The following is a 13,509-nucleotide window of genomic DNA, read 5'->3' as shown; positions in this document are numbered from 1 at the left end:
AGACATTACATGTTATATTTAATACTATTATTTTTGGCGGGGTTAATTCATTATCAAAATGAATATTAAGAGTCATTTCATTTTGTACAACTTACTTACATACATTTCAGTCAATGAAAGGCGGAGTTTTTGATGTTAACTGCTAGCAAGATTTGAATGTAGCTGCAGTTCCCTAACACCTCAAGATAGCAAGTAAAACTTTATATTTATGTGAGCTTTATAATAAATAAATAAATAAATATATATATATATATATATATATATATATATATATATATATATATATATATATATATATATATATATATATATATCTCAGCCTATCTCAGCTGGCTCTGGGCAGTAGGCGGGGGACACCCTGGACTGGTTGCCAACCAATCGCAGATATATATATATATATATATATATATATATATATATATATATATATATATATATATATATATATATATATATATATATATATATATATATATTAGGGGTGTGAATTGCCTAGTACCTGACGATTCGATTCGTATCACGATTCACAGGTCACGATTCGATTCGATACCGATTAATCCCGATACGAATTTATAAGTCGATTGTTGCGATTTTTTTTCATTCAAATTTAGAAAATACTAATCAGTAAGCTTGTAGAGTGTAAGATTTATATGAAAATGTATTATTTATTTATCTGAAATTTCAGTCTTATAGAGGTTGTAATCTGTTTCATGTTTGAACAGCATTAAAATAAAATATTAAGGCTTAATGTTCCGTTCATATAACATTCTTCCATGCTCAAGGTGTGAATCCTAACCCGAAGTCAGACGTTTTGTTGAATATTTTTCCATTAAAAATGGAAGTTTAAAAATCGATTCACACACAAAAAAATAAATAAATAAAAGGCAATGATGATAAGACGTTGAATCGGTAAGACTACCGAATGAACAATTCTGAGCTCTTAAAAAAAATAAATAAATAAAAAAAAATCAAAAAAAAATCGATTCAGCCGCCTATTGAATCGATTCGATGATTGCGCGATGTAGTATCGCGATATATTGCCGAATCGATTTTTTAACACCCCTAATATATATATATATATATATATATAAATATATATATATATATATATATATATATATATAAATATATATATATATATATATATGCATATATACATATATATATATATATATATATATATATATATATATATATATATATATATATATATATATATATATATATATATATATTTATTAGAAGTTTATTTTCCTGTGTGTTTGAAAAAAAAAAGAAAAAAAATTGAGATTTCCGCGTTCAAGGGGGCGTTCCCATGCACACTTCCTGGTTTGAACTCGGAAGAGTCCGACTTCTGACTTAGCAAGCATTAGCACTGTAAAGAAGATGATGTTAGCCACAGCTGCTACATTGGTAGCATGAGTTATTCAAAATTGAGTTACTTTCACACTCACTGTTATTGATTTGTAGTTTTATTTTTATCAATTGAAAGTCGAAAAGAAGTGATTAACTTATCTGCCGAGCGGAAATGTTGTTAATTGTGAATCCTCTCAAAGGCCAAGGTAGGCTATATTTACTCTGCCTCTGTTGCTAGTCTTATGACCATTGACCAGATATTGGCAAACGATTTATTTTTTCATTTTCAAGGTGGATATCAATCACAGCTTCGGTAAAGCTCCTGAAGCCTAAGGTAAAATGTCAGTGCAAGGCTACTAAACTACCCAGGAATGCAGGCAAATAATTGACACTGTGTGTGTTTTTTTTTTTAAATAGCAAACTGCCCCTTCAAAAGTTCTAAGTACGCTGACATTTTGTGAACACAAGGCTTCTTGGACCAGGACATTGGAGGTCTCTGCATTGAAGGCCTTACCGGTGACACATTCACAAGTAGCCTTGGCTGAGAACTGCATGAACAATAGGTGAGTCAAGTCTTGGCTGTCTTCTTGCTAAGGGATTTGGAATGGCTGCCGGGTACCTGCTGCCATCATTGTTTGCAGCTACCATTGTGCTTGACGCTTTTGTTGGCCTCATTGTCAAATAAGACTGCTTTCTATGCTGTCATCGCGCTTATATGCTCTTTGAGTGTTTGTCCACGATGTTGCAGTCTTGGTGCAGGTGAATCCTGAAATTCTCTCGCTTGATTGCTGCTCGTTTCTGCTGCTATTGTGTTAGCATGAGTTTGCTTGAATGGGGGACTTCTCGATGACTGCAAGTGGTTACTTGCTTGATGTTTTGTGATACAGACATCTGTGTTGGATTTTTTTATTTTTATTTTTTATTTTTTTTAATGGAGTCATGGACAATGCCAGACAATTTCGAGTTTTACACAGCTGTGTTGGTGGTATTTATTTATTTATTTATTTATTTATTTATTTATTTATTTTTTTAAATCACATTTGCGTTAGGAACAGTAAAGAATTTTAAAAATAGGCACTGAAAATACATATAGCCCACAAAATGTTACATTTTTAAATATGCAGTAGTTTCAAAAAAGTTTGGCATACAATCAAAAGCATTTTGTTGACTATAACATTTGGTAGCCAACGCAGAGCTGCACTTTATTTTTTTACAGAGTAGCTTGTGACTAAAGCACAATTAAGTAACATTTCCTGACATTTAATAAATATTGTATGTTCTGTATGGGAACTTGGTACACCGCAGTACTGTTCTGAAAAAATCTGAATACATGCAATTTTTTACTACCTGTTCACAGCCCACCCAAGCCACTTTCAATGGGATTGAGCACTAATTGCTTACAATAATGCTATTGTAAAATGTTTCTTGACATCAAAACATTGGGTTTTGACTGATAAAAACACCGTTGCATCACTTTTCCATGTGTGGTCCTGAAAAGTGTTCCATTTTTACCTTCATTTGATTGTGAAAGTGTTTGAACGTTCAGCAGCCTGTAATAGATCAACCCTGTTATGTTACCATTTACTGCTGCCGCATTCAAGTGAACATTTTTACTTGTTTTCCGATGTCGAGACTAACTTTCCAAGATAAGCACTAGATGGCCCGAGTCAATATTTGGTCCTCATTCAAGCCGTTATCACTCAGCGACCCGACAGCCCCGCTCTGTTTCCAGTTCTCGTCTCTTTCGGCGCCTGGGACGAGTCGCGATCCGACAAGAAAGCGAGAGCTCCCCTGGTCATTACTTCCAGCGCTGTGACAGCAGGCGGCCTTATCTGCTCGGGCCCGACGTGAGCCGGGGCCCCCGCGCTGATGAATAGACACCAGGTCGAGTCGGTTCCCTCTCTGTCTCCATCTCACTTGTACACTCACCCGTGAAACCTCCATGATGAGTGCAAACACATGGGTGAAAGTCACAAAGAAAAAGAAAAAAGAAAATCCCCCAGCAGGGTTACGCCAAAGAGCCAAAAATAAAGTGTGAATTAGTTCTTTTTTTGTTGTTGTTTAAAAAGTGACAAAATAATAGTAAAATACATTTTGAAAATGTATGTATTTATGTATTTTATTTATTTATGTATTTATTTATGTATTTATTTATTTAACAAAACGTAAAAATAGCCCACAGTCCTTTCCACAAATTTTTTAAATTAATGTGTTATTTTGTAAAATTGAAAAATAAATATTTTTAAAAAGTAGTGTGGATATAAAATAATTCAATAATTTTATTTAGTTGCACTTTCATTAAAGCTGTTTGGAAAAAGTAATTAAAAAAACAAAAAACAAAAAAAACAACCTAAAACCGAGCAATTACATTTTTTAAACATCGAGGTCTGACTTTTTTTAATTGTAAAAAATACTTTCTTTTTTTTTCATTTAACACAAATATTGATTAGACACAATCAGACAAGCACCTTTTGCCTAAAGTGTTTTTTTTTTTATTTAAAAAAGAATACTGCCAAAATGGAAAGATGAACAAATCAGTTTAATTCTGAATATTATATGTATTTTTTGAACTTGTGAAAATTAAGTTAAAACATGTTTAAATATAAAAAAAATAAAAGGCAAATGAAGTGCAAATTATTTGGTAACATCAACTTCATTAGTGTGACTTATACTCAGTTTTTTTTAAGTGTCAAAATTTAAATAAAAAAAGAAAAAAGTTAAACCATTGTTCAAGCCAAAATGAACTGTGACAATTTTTTTTTCGAGCTCGCCCACACACAGCCAAAGGTTTTTAATTAAAACCCTGAGTGGCAAGTGGCCTATTTCTTCCACGGCTGTTTCAAATTGAAAGCGAGCGATAAGACTTATTCTTAGGGAGCTTTATCAAACTCATCTATTTACTGTTGGATAATTTTTCTTCTCTCCTTCACCCCAAAGTGTGAGCCTTCCACCTTCCACCCGAGCCTGAGCTTCAGCGTAGAGTCAATAAGTGATCATTGTGGGGGTTAGCATGGCTGTTATAACACGCGAGGTGTGGTGGTGGGGTGTTTGCTGAGGCCGGTTGCTGCAGCGTCTCACGTCTGAACCTCTCGGGTGGGGATGCGTGATGACAGAAGCAACATTAAAATGTCCTCCTTGATAAAGAAAGCCGCATCTTCTCGCTCTATTTTAGCCAAGTCTTGCTTCCATCCCGGACGCTTCTTGCGCTGGATGTCACTGCGAATTTGCCTGCATCATCAACATAAAAGCTAAAAAATAAAAACGGGCGGAGTGGGGGCGAGGTTCGGAACTCCTAACAGGAAATGTGACACTGTGAAACATTTATGTTTGCTTTTGATTTGCTTCGCGTGAGGATGTATGAAAAATAAAACGGCTCGGGCAGATGACCGAAGTGCATTCCTGAGAAAACGAGCTCCGATATTTGTGGCTTTGACCTTGTGAAGGCCGACTCTGGCGGTTATAAAGCACTTGTCAGAAAGCCAGCGCCTTCCGCGTCTGCCTGCATGAATGTAAGACACCAAAACGTTCCATCTTCATTAAGCCTGGACCGTCGCTTGGGTGGACACAGCAGGTGCAGGACAACAGACAGGACAAACGTCAACCAAAATGTCTGGCTTCTTGTTTAAACTCGGGCTTGAGTCCTTCACATTTTCTAATGTGTCCTAAATGGGAAATGGACTGCTTTTAAAATAGCGCTTTATCATTCATCCATTCACACGGATTTAGTGTCTTGCTCAAGGACACTTTGACATGGACACAAGGGCTGAAGATCGAACACACAACTTCCCGTTTGGGAGTTGACCACTCTACCACTGAGCCATGCCCCTGTCCTGGTATGAGAGAAATGCCCACTCACTTTTGTGTCATTTATCGAAACCGGTGGTGCTTCTGATTTTGGTTCATTTGGGCAACCACCACTAGTCCGAGTTTGTCGAGTCATGGACTATGCCCAAAATGGCTGCTTCAAATCAAAATGGTCGACCTGCAGGCACAAAAAACCCCGTTAGGATTTAGTGTTGCCCACCACTGTAGGTCAATAATTCCCAACCAAGGAGCTGTGAGACATCATTTGATGTGCTGTATCAATGCCTGTGACATATAGTGACAGGCAGAACATCTGAATACTCTTCCACAATATGGCGAAACGCCACCTGTTTCCATTCAAACAACAAAATAATGACCTTGCATTTAAATAAACATGGCCAGATTTCACACTGAATAAGTTATTTTTTAGTAAATTGAGATGAGATCTTCACAGACATACTTTTTGTGACCTTTTTTTTTGGTGGTCTTTGGGATTTTTCCTCTGTAATATATATTTTGGCTCAATTAAGTTTCAGGTCTCAGGTAACGGCTTCTGACTTGGGGCACTGTGAGGGAAATTTTCTTGTACAAGTGCTTTGAATTTGCCCAACATGGCTGAAATCCTGAAGAGTTTTGAGCATTGGGTTCTTGAGACTTTCTGGTTATGATGGTACTTTCAAGGGGAATTGATTGAAGGAACCGCTCGATGTTATTGTCCCAATAGTGCTTTGGTCCTAAACTTAGCGTCACATTTACTGCTTCTGATTGAAACCCACTGGGGAAAATTCCCGCGTCGAAGTTTGTAGCCCCTGGAGTTTGAGCAAATTGATAAGTTTGAGCTTAGGTCCTCTAGCCGAAAATTTTTCGTACATCTTATGTGAATAGGTGAAACTGGTGTAGGGCGCTGGATTATTGTAAAAAAAATTCCATGGGACACAATTGAATGACATAAGGTGTTTGGGCAATGTTTATGCTTGGGATTTAAAAATTATGGTCTACCATTATATACTAGGTCAGATCTCGGCCTCAGCTCCTTTTCACCGCGTTGGAGATCTTTGCACAGTTTCGAGTGCCGCCTCAATGTAGCTTTGTGTCCTTGAGCTTCTATCCATTTCTCCCGCCTCGCTGCCTTCGCCGTGCTCCGTCACCCATCTCCCCCGTCCTCCCCTTCCCTCCACCTTCACACAGGGAAGATTTTCTAATATCCATTACTTCCACCAGGGTCAACGCAATCCCACCGGGTCCGCCAAAGACGTGGCAGGTGCCGATAAGGGCCTTGCTCCAGACGCCGTAATAACTTAACAAATCCCTCCGTGACCCGCGATCCCCTCCCCTTCACCGGCGTGCCTTCCGCAGTATTTTCCATAAAGCCATTAAAATCGACCCGGTGTCATACTAGGAGAGGGCAACACGGGTCGCGGGGTGCAATGTCGTCACGTTGTTGTGTTCATTTCTGAAATCCAAAAGTAAACTGCGAGGAGTTTCGAGAGGCGGTTTATGAAGCGAACATTTTAAAGAAGAGAATGCCATTTTTAGACAATTTCACACATTTAAAAAAAAAAAAAATCAAATAATATGTAAATTATTTGTTTTTAAGTTTTTTTTTATATTGTATTAATTTTTTTAGTATTTTTGTTTCAAACTTAAAGGAAACAGTTTTAAAAAATTGGTGAAATGTCAACAAATAGTGTGCGATTGTACAAATAATTAAAAAGTATTTATTTTCTTTAAAGTACCCTTGGAGGTGCGTCTGTCCTTTTTATTTCCTTCACTTTTCGTTCCTTCAGAGTATTCAGAAACTATCCTGCAGCTCTTATCTGATACCATGGCATCAATAGCCCATCCAACCGCCCACCTCCCAGCTCCGCCCCTTCCTGCGTGCCCTTCCCTAAAACCCCGAGCTGCCAGTCATGCTTTAGCCGCATTGGAGTGGCAATAGTGTTAATGATTCATTTCCCTTGTAATCCGCGCTCAGGCCGATAAGCTCGCGAGACGGCCGCCGCTATTTGTCGCCGTTCGCCATTGTTTGCGGTGTTAAATTAAGCCTCGGCGATCCATCCGTTGAGCCTTTGTTGAACGGGAGGGGGCGAGGCGGGGGACGTATAGGCATGAGCTGCTCTTATAGATTAACCGTACGGCACCAAAAAAAACCTGGCCTGATAGCGATGCTGTTTCCGCATTTTGACACTAATCACAGCTCATATTAAGCCAAAAAAATTCACAAAAGCACAGCAGAAAAACTAATCCATTGAGGTTAGCTTGACTCCTGGCCAGCGGTGGGAGGTAACAAAGTACAAATAATTCAGTACTGTCCTAATGGAGCTTTTTCTGGTGTCAACAACTTCAGCTATATTTAAACATAAAATCTTTATGTTGCCATTTAGCGTTTAGGAAGTTTCTTCTCTCTTGTTGCTTGAAGCTGTCAGTAGATGAGAGACAGAAGCAAGTTTGAAGCCTCAAACGACCAGTAGAGGGTGCAGGGATCTGTGCTTGCCTTTTCGGACCGGGGTCGACGGCTCCCTTCTTTGGTAGAGGTTCTCATGTGTGCCATATCCGCCACACCAGCATCTACTGAAATTCAAACAGAATTTTCTTCTCCCACTGGTTACTGAATCAGTGGGCTGGTGTCTGTGGATCTCACTCTGCTTTATCTATCCTTCCTTCCTTTAGTTTTTCCTCTGGTCTCTTGAGATCTCCCTAATCTGTTGGAATTTAGCGGTTTCTGCGGTTGGTGAAAGATTCTGGTTTTGTAACCCTTTGGGTGGCAGGTGGTGTCTGGTGGTGCTGGATTTCACTTTGCTTCATCATTCTTTCTTTTGATCCTTCCTCTGGTCTCCGAACAACCTCAGAACTCTGGCGGGACTCTGAAGTATCCGGTTAAGGTGAAGGGTATGGGATTTTCATTAGGTTTTAGTTGTATTAAAGAGCACAAACTCAAACGCACACGCGCAGAAAAAAAAAAAAAAAGAGAACAATGATATGTTGAATCGGTATGACTGCTGAATGAATAACAGCTGAATTAACAGCCAGCCCACAGGCACCTCTTTCATCACTTCATAAAATGTTACACAATAAGACACAATCTAAAAAAAAGTCATAAAAATTTCCAAACAAGTATATTTAATATTATTGTAAGCCACCGTAATATTAATGCTGTGCTTAAATATGATGTTGGATTATTATTGTTTTATTGGCACATGCATAATGATTCCCTCACTTTGAGAATCACTGGCATAAAACAGAACGCATAGTCCAACTATGATACATTGAAAGCACAGATATGCAATTTAACTGCCAAAAAAAATTACATGTGAAGTGTACAACTTAAAAACAAAAAATAAACATTAATTTTGGGAGTATAGGGTACCTTTACAAAAGTGATATAATTGGTAAGGATGATAATGACAATATTTGCCTTCCTGATTCTGCACAAACATTTCCCCACATGAAGACCTTATTTCCTTAAATAACCTCTAACTACCGGTATATTGAATCCCACTATGCGACTGTATTGTTCCTTCTCTACAAACTACACTGTAAAAATGAACTTTAAGAAACAAGTTCATTATTGTTTTCATGTTGAAGCAGCGCATCTTGCCGTTGTGGGAGTGCGTTTGCTAATTTGCGCCCCGAGAGGCGTCAAATTTAGAACGCACCAACAGCGACCCATATTATCTTTTTGATTCAGGCAAAAACCCCGCCGGGCGTTTTGACGTCCCAGCCACCTTGCGTTATAATTGTCACATCACTTCACTTGGCATGTGGCATGTCTTCATTTGCCGTTTGAGCGAATACATACAATTTTATTTATTTATCTATTTATTCATTCTCATGTATTTAAATAATATATCCTCCCTCTGAGTATTTAGATCATCTTTTCCTGGTTTCTTTGCCCCATTTCTGCCATTGTATGGGACGACATAAGAATAGTTCTAGAAACAAATTGAGCAACATTAGTTTTTTTTCTACACATAATGAGTAAGAAGGGCATAGATTTATTATGGTACATTTAAAAGCTACTCTTAAGATGATTTAAAAAAAAAAAAAAAAAAAAAAAACATTTTAAAATGTGCCGAAAATATATAAATACTTACAAGTAAAAATAAAATTGTCCCCAAATTAAGATTAAATTTTTGAGAAGTGAACTGTTTTTTAATTTTTTATTTTATTTTTTTTAAGAGATGAGATAAAAAAAAAAGTGATTCATTTTTCTTCATCAAACATTTAAAAAGTGTGAATAATGAAGATTTTAGATTAAGAATGTTAAAAATATTTATTTTTAAATTGAAAAAAAAAATATATAAAAATATTCAGTTTAAAATGTCAAAATATTTTCTCTTAAACACAAAGACAATTTTATAATGCTTTGAAAATCGAGATTAAATGTTAACAGTAATTCATAGAAGTAAATAATAAAAATATTCAAAAAATATTTTATTCAATAAAATATGCTGCGATTGGCTGGCAACCAATCCAGGGTGTCCCCCGCCTACTGCCCAAAGCCAGCTGAGATAGACTCCAGCACCCCCGGCGAACCTTGTGAGGAATAAGCGGTCAAGAAAATGGATGGATGGATGGATTCAATAAAATATGGTTTTTCATTTAAAACATTATTTTTCAATATGTGCTTCCACTGTCCTGATTTTAATTGGAATGAGGGGAGCCGCTTTAATTGTCTGGGAGTCGACTGCATTCCATTCCACCATCTGGCACAAAGTTGCAAACGCCTCCTTATGCCCACATTCACCAAAAAAATGGTATCTTTCGGGTGGCTGGAATAGATTAAATGTATTTCTATTCATTTCAATGGGGAAAATCAATTAAACACGAGTTAATGCAGATATCTTTAAAAAAAAATGAGCACAGTTACCGTTTTACTCCCATTGCAACTTTTGCACTGGATCTCATTCAAGTGGATTATGAAGAATCCTGTCACAATACGCCACAACAACAAACACCTTCCAGCAACGCTCTTTCCGATTCATGCAGTCACCCAGCAACATGCGTGTGACCAAATTCACATTTCAGCCCCAAATGTGCATCATTGCAATGGCAGCCAACACATGACAGCAAGGCAATTAGCCGGCACCAGTTTTGGTTAATGATACAAATGTTGTGTTGAGCGACTGGCAAGACACGGGCGGCACGTGGTTGCCAGCCTTCTGTCGCAAGCTCTGCCGAGCGTCATGAATGGCAATGAGTTCGCATGGCGGGTGGCCCCTTAATACCTGCCCCCCACCCCCACTCGCTCGCTCCACTGTTACACATGAAACATCCCACAAGCTGGTGATACAGTGATACGGATGTCATTCGCACAATCAAAGAATTACAGCGCCGGTGCTATTTTGGACTGCGGTTTGCATCCTATGTTCTTCTTCCTTTTGCTGTCCGGTTTTTGCTTCCTTCACCCGTTCTCATCATCTGGAGGCCCCATGATGGGAGTGGCGCCAGTGAAGGTGGAGGACCTGCAGAACACTGATAAGTCGTTTGCTTTAAAGTTGGGCACCAAAGACGCAGCGTGCAAAGAGTAGCATGGAGAAAAATAAGCAAAATCATGATGTAACACAGCAGTTTTCAGCACAGGTTGTACATGATGAGGATACCAGTGCAAAGTCGAATATCGTTGCTACCAAATGAAACACATCTTACTTTTTTTCTTTTTTTTTCTTCGCCTCTCATCACATCACATCACATCATTTAGTGGCCTCTTTTCTAACATTTGCATCACGATTCTTATGAGACATTTGGGAGCCGTATGAAAATGTGGATGCTGTCACATAGTGCCGGGGAAGCTTTTACACATTAGTTTCGACATATTTTTGTGGTCGAATCATCAAGTCAACTTTTTTTTCACAGCTTTAAACAGTGCGCACTCCTAGTTATTGGCCAATTCCTTTTTTTTGTGCTAGCTAGGCCAATTGAGGCAACACTATGTGGGAGGAAAAAAAAACTAAACACTGGCAGAATTTGAACTTACAAGGTCGGACAGCAAAGATAAAGCTAAAGCTAAATTGTTATTGTGAGTAAATGGAGAACGCAATCCCTCTTAATCTCTGTCAGTTTTAGCCTCAACCCAAAAAGCGATAAAAAATAATGTTCTTTGCGCTGTTGGCTGTCGGGAAGGTTCTTTATTTTATCCGCCTGCCATCTCTTCGCAGGTGTTATAAGCCCTTTCACCACAACACCTGTCATGGCTGTAATCTCCAAGGCAGGAGATGGACAGATATCTCCAAACTGACTTTTCATTACACCCCGCACACCCCGTCTGCATTTAGAAGTAAACGAGCCCTCCGGGGAGTGATGGGCACCTTTTTTGATTGCATTTGAGAACTTCAAATAGGCCTAAATTAAACATATTCTCACTTGTTTGGTTTTGTTATATTATTTCCATCATAATTAAATCTTTTTTTGTTGCTTTCTTTGGACTAAGTTTTTTTCTTTCTTTCAATTTAGAGAAAAATGTATCATTGCTGTAGCTATTCCTTTGTTTTCTTTCTGTAGAAGTTTGCCAAAACTTGCCATGTACATGTTGCTTGAGTTTATTGTATAGATATGTGCACACTGGACACCTTCATAGTTTCCATTTGGTATTCACAAATTCACCTGTACTGTAATCTACGAATTCACATAAAATAATATTTTTCGGGATGCTACAAAACGGCTAATCCACATTAGTTTATTTTATTGTTTCAACACTAATAAAACGCTAGTAATAACTAACAATGACAATTACAACATCAACATTATTAACAAGGAAAATGACAACACAATAGCGATAACAATAAAAACAATAGCTATAAAACAACGGCGATAATAGCAACTACCACAAAATCAACGATACTGCTAACAATAATGATTATCACAACAATAACCACGATGTGATAATATATTTTATATAACATGTTAATTATGTTTATATTACTACTACTCCAGCTTAATACTACTAATACTAATAATAATGAGGATAATGTTAATTGCTACCCCTAACCACAAAAGGGTACACTGTATGCCCCCATTATCAAAAAACTATGCACATTGAATGAGAGATTTTCCAAAATACGAACTCTTATTTGCACTTCCTGTTTTTTTCTCCTCAGAGGGAATTATTGACTGTACATTTTCTGGTCGATTATAAAAATATATATATATTTTTTTTAAATGAAGGCTTTGATCGGTGGAGTAATCTTTATGACAAATCTTTCTAACCTTCCTACGTTGTAGAGCAGCAGTCAAGGACTTTTGCTTTTTAACGGAGATGATCTATCCGATTGGTTGATCGATAAAAATAATTCCCTGCAGAGTTGGTGCGCTCTCTTGAGCAGGTGCGAGACGTTCGTTTACGCTTGGATGCTAATGTCATTGATTAGCAGGGGGCTCTTGATTGCACTTAATAATCACGTTTAATGATCGGGAAGAGTTCAATTCCATGTGTGTCACTCTAATCATAGGCCTATTTTTGTCTATGACAGACACAAATGTCATTAAGTCAGTAAGTAACATGAAACATTATCGTCTTGCAATGCAGATGGTGCTGCTTTGCTTCAGACATCTCATTAAAAACCCAAACATGACCCTGTGAGTTTTCTTTCAACTTTTTCAGTTTCTACAACAAAGTTGTCAAAGTCGAAAACATGAATATTCCAGCAGTGTGCACCTGGCCCATCGCGAGCTATGCAAACGCTCCAGTTCGATTCTTTCATATTTGGGAGGGAATTGGAGCCTCTGTGTCTGGCAGCTGCTGGCACAACAACAAAAGTCAAAAAGTCGAAGTTGTTTTGGTGTTGAGCCGGAATACTCGACACGCCATGTTACAAACTTTTAATGAGCAGCAATTTGTTCCTTTAAGAGATGGTCACGTTTTTACGGTCTTTCAAGTTTTTTTTTTTCGAACTCCAGGATCCCGAATTGTCCATCAACATCAATCCCCAGAGAAAACCCAGGATGTGAGGAACATGCCAAAGTCAAGGCAATTTTAAAGATATACTAAGGCCGTAATGTCCGAGACGGCACAGCTGCAGCCAAGCCTGAAAACCGGTGCATCATGACAAATTGGTGGATTAAAGTTGACTAAACTGTACTCCTGCTGGAACCACATCTAACTATTGGCGCAGGTAGTGTAATGCGAATTTGATGAGTTTGATCAGAGCGTAGGCAGACAGATTTACGCAGATTTGCGCACAATCGGGGTGGAAGACGGTCTCAGAGTGCCCTAGCCAACTTGAACAGGTGAAGAACAACTTCTACAACCAAAACCGGCCTCCCCCGACCCCACCCCCAACCTGCCTCTGCTGGTTGGGTTGAGATGGAGACACGTAAGACATAGAGGGTAGATACGATAAAACAGGAAAG

At 38.1% G+C, this 13,509-nt stretch overlaps 1 protein-coding gene across 1 annotated transcript in view; it reads left to right on the top strand.

Annotated features, from left to right (window-relative positions):
- Nucleotides 1–1,351: 1,351 nt before the first annotated feature.
- Nucleotides 1,352–13,509, top strand: part of zc3h12aa (zinc finger CCCH-type containing 12Aa) — a 315,343-nt gene continuing 303,185 nt past the window's right edge. Inside the window, exons 1-3 of the mRNA XM_077526148.1 lie at nt 1,352–1,562; nt 1,648–1,690; nt 1,774–1,919. The gene's annotated coding sequence lies outside the window, so the exon portion shown is untranslated. The remainder of the gene's footprint in view (nt 1,563–1,647; nt 1,691–1,773; nt 1,920–13,509) is intronic.

Source organism: Festucalex cinctus, chromosome 7 (assembly GCF_051991245.1).
Source record: "Festucalex cinctus isolate MCC-2025b chromosome 7, RoL_Fcin_1.0, whole genome shotgun sequence".
Lineage (NCBI taxonomy): Eukaryota > Metazoa > Chordata > Actinopteri > Syngnathiformes > Syngnathidae > Festucalex > Festucalex cinctus.
The sequence above is the reverse complement of the archived record's forward strand: the minus strand, read 5'-3'. Positions and strand labels throughout refer to the sequence as shown.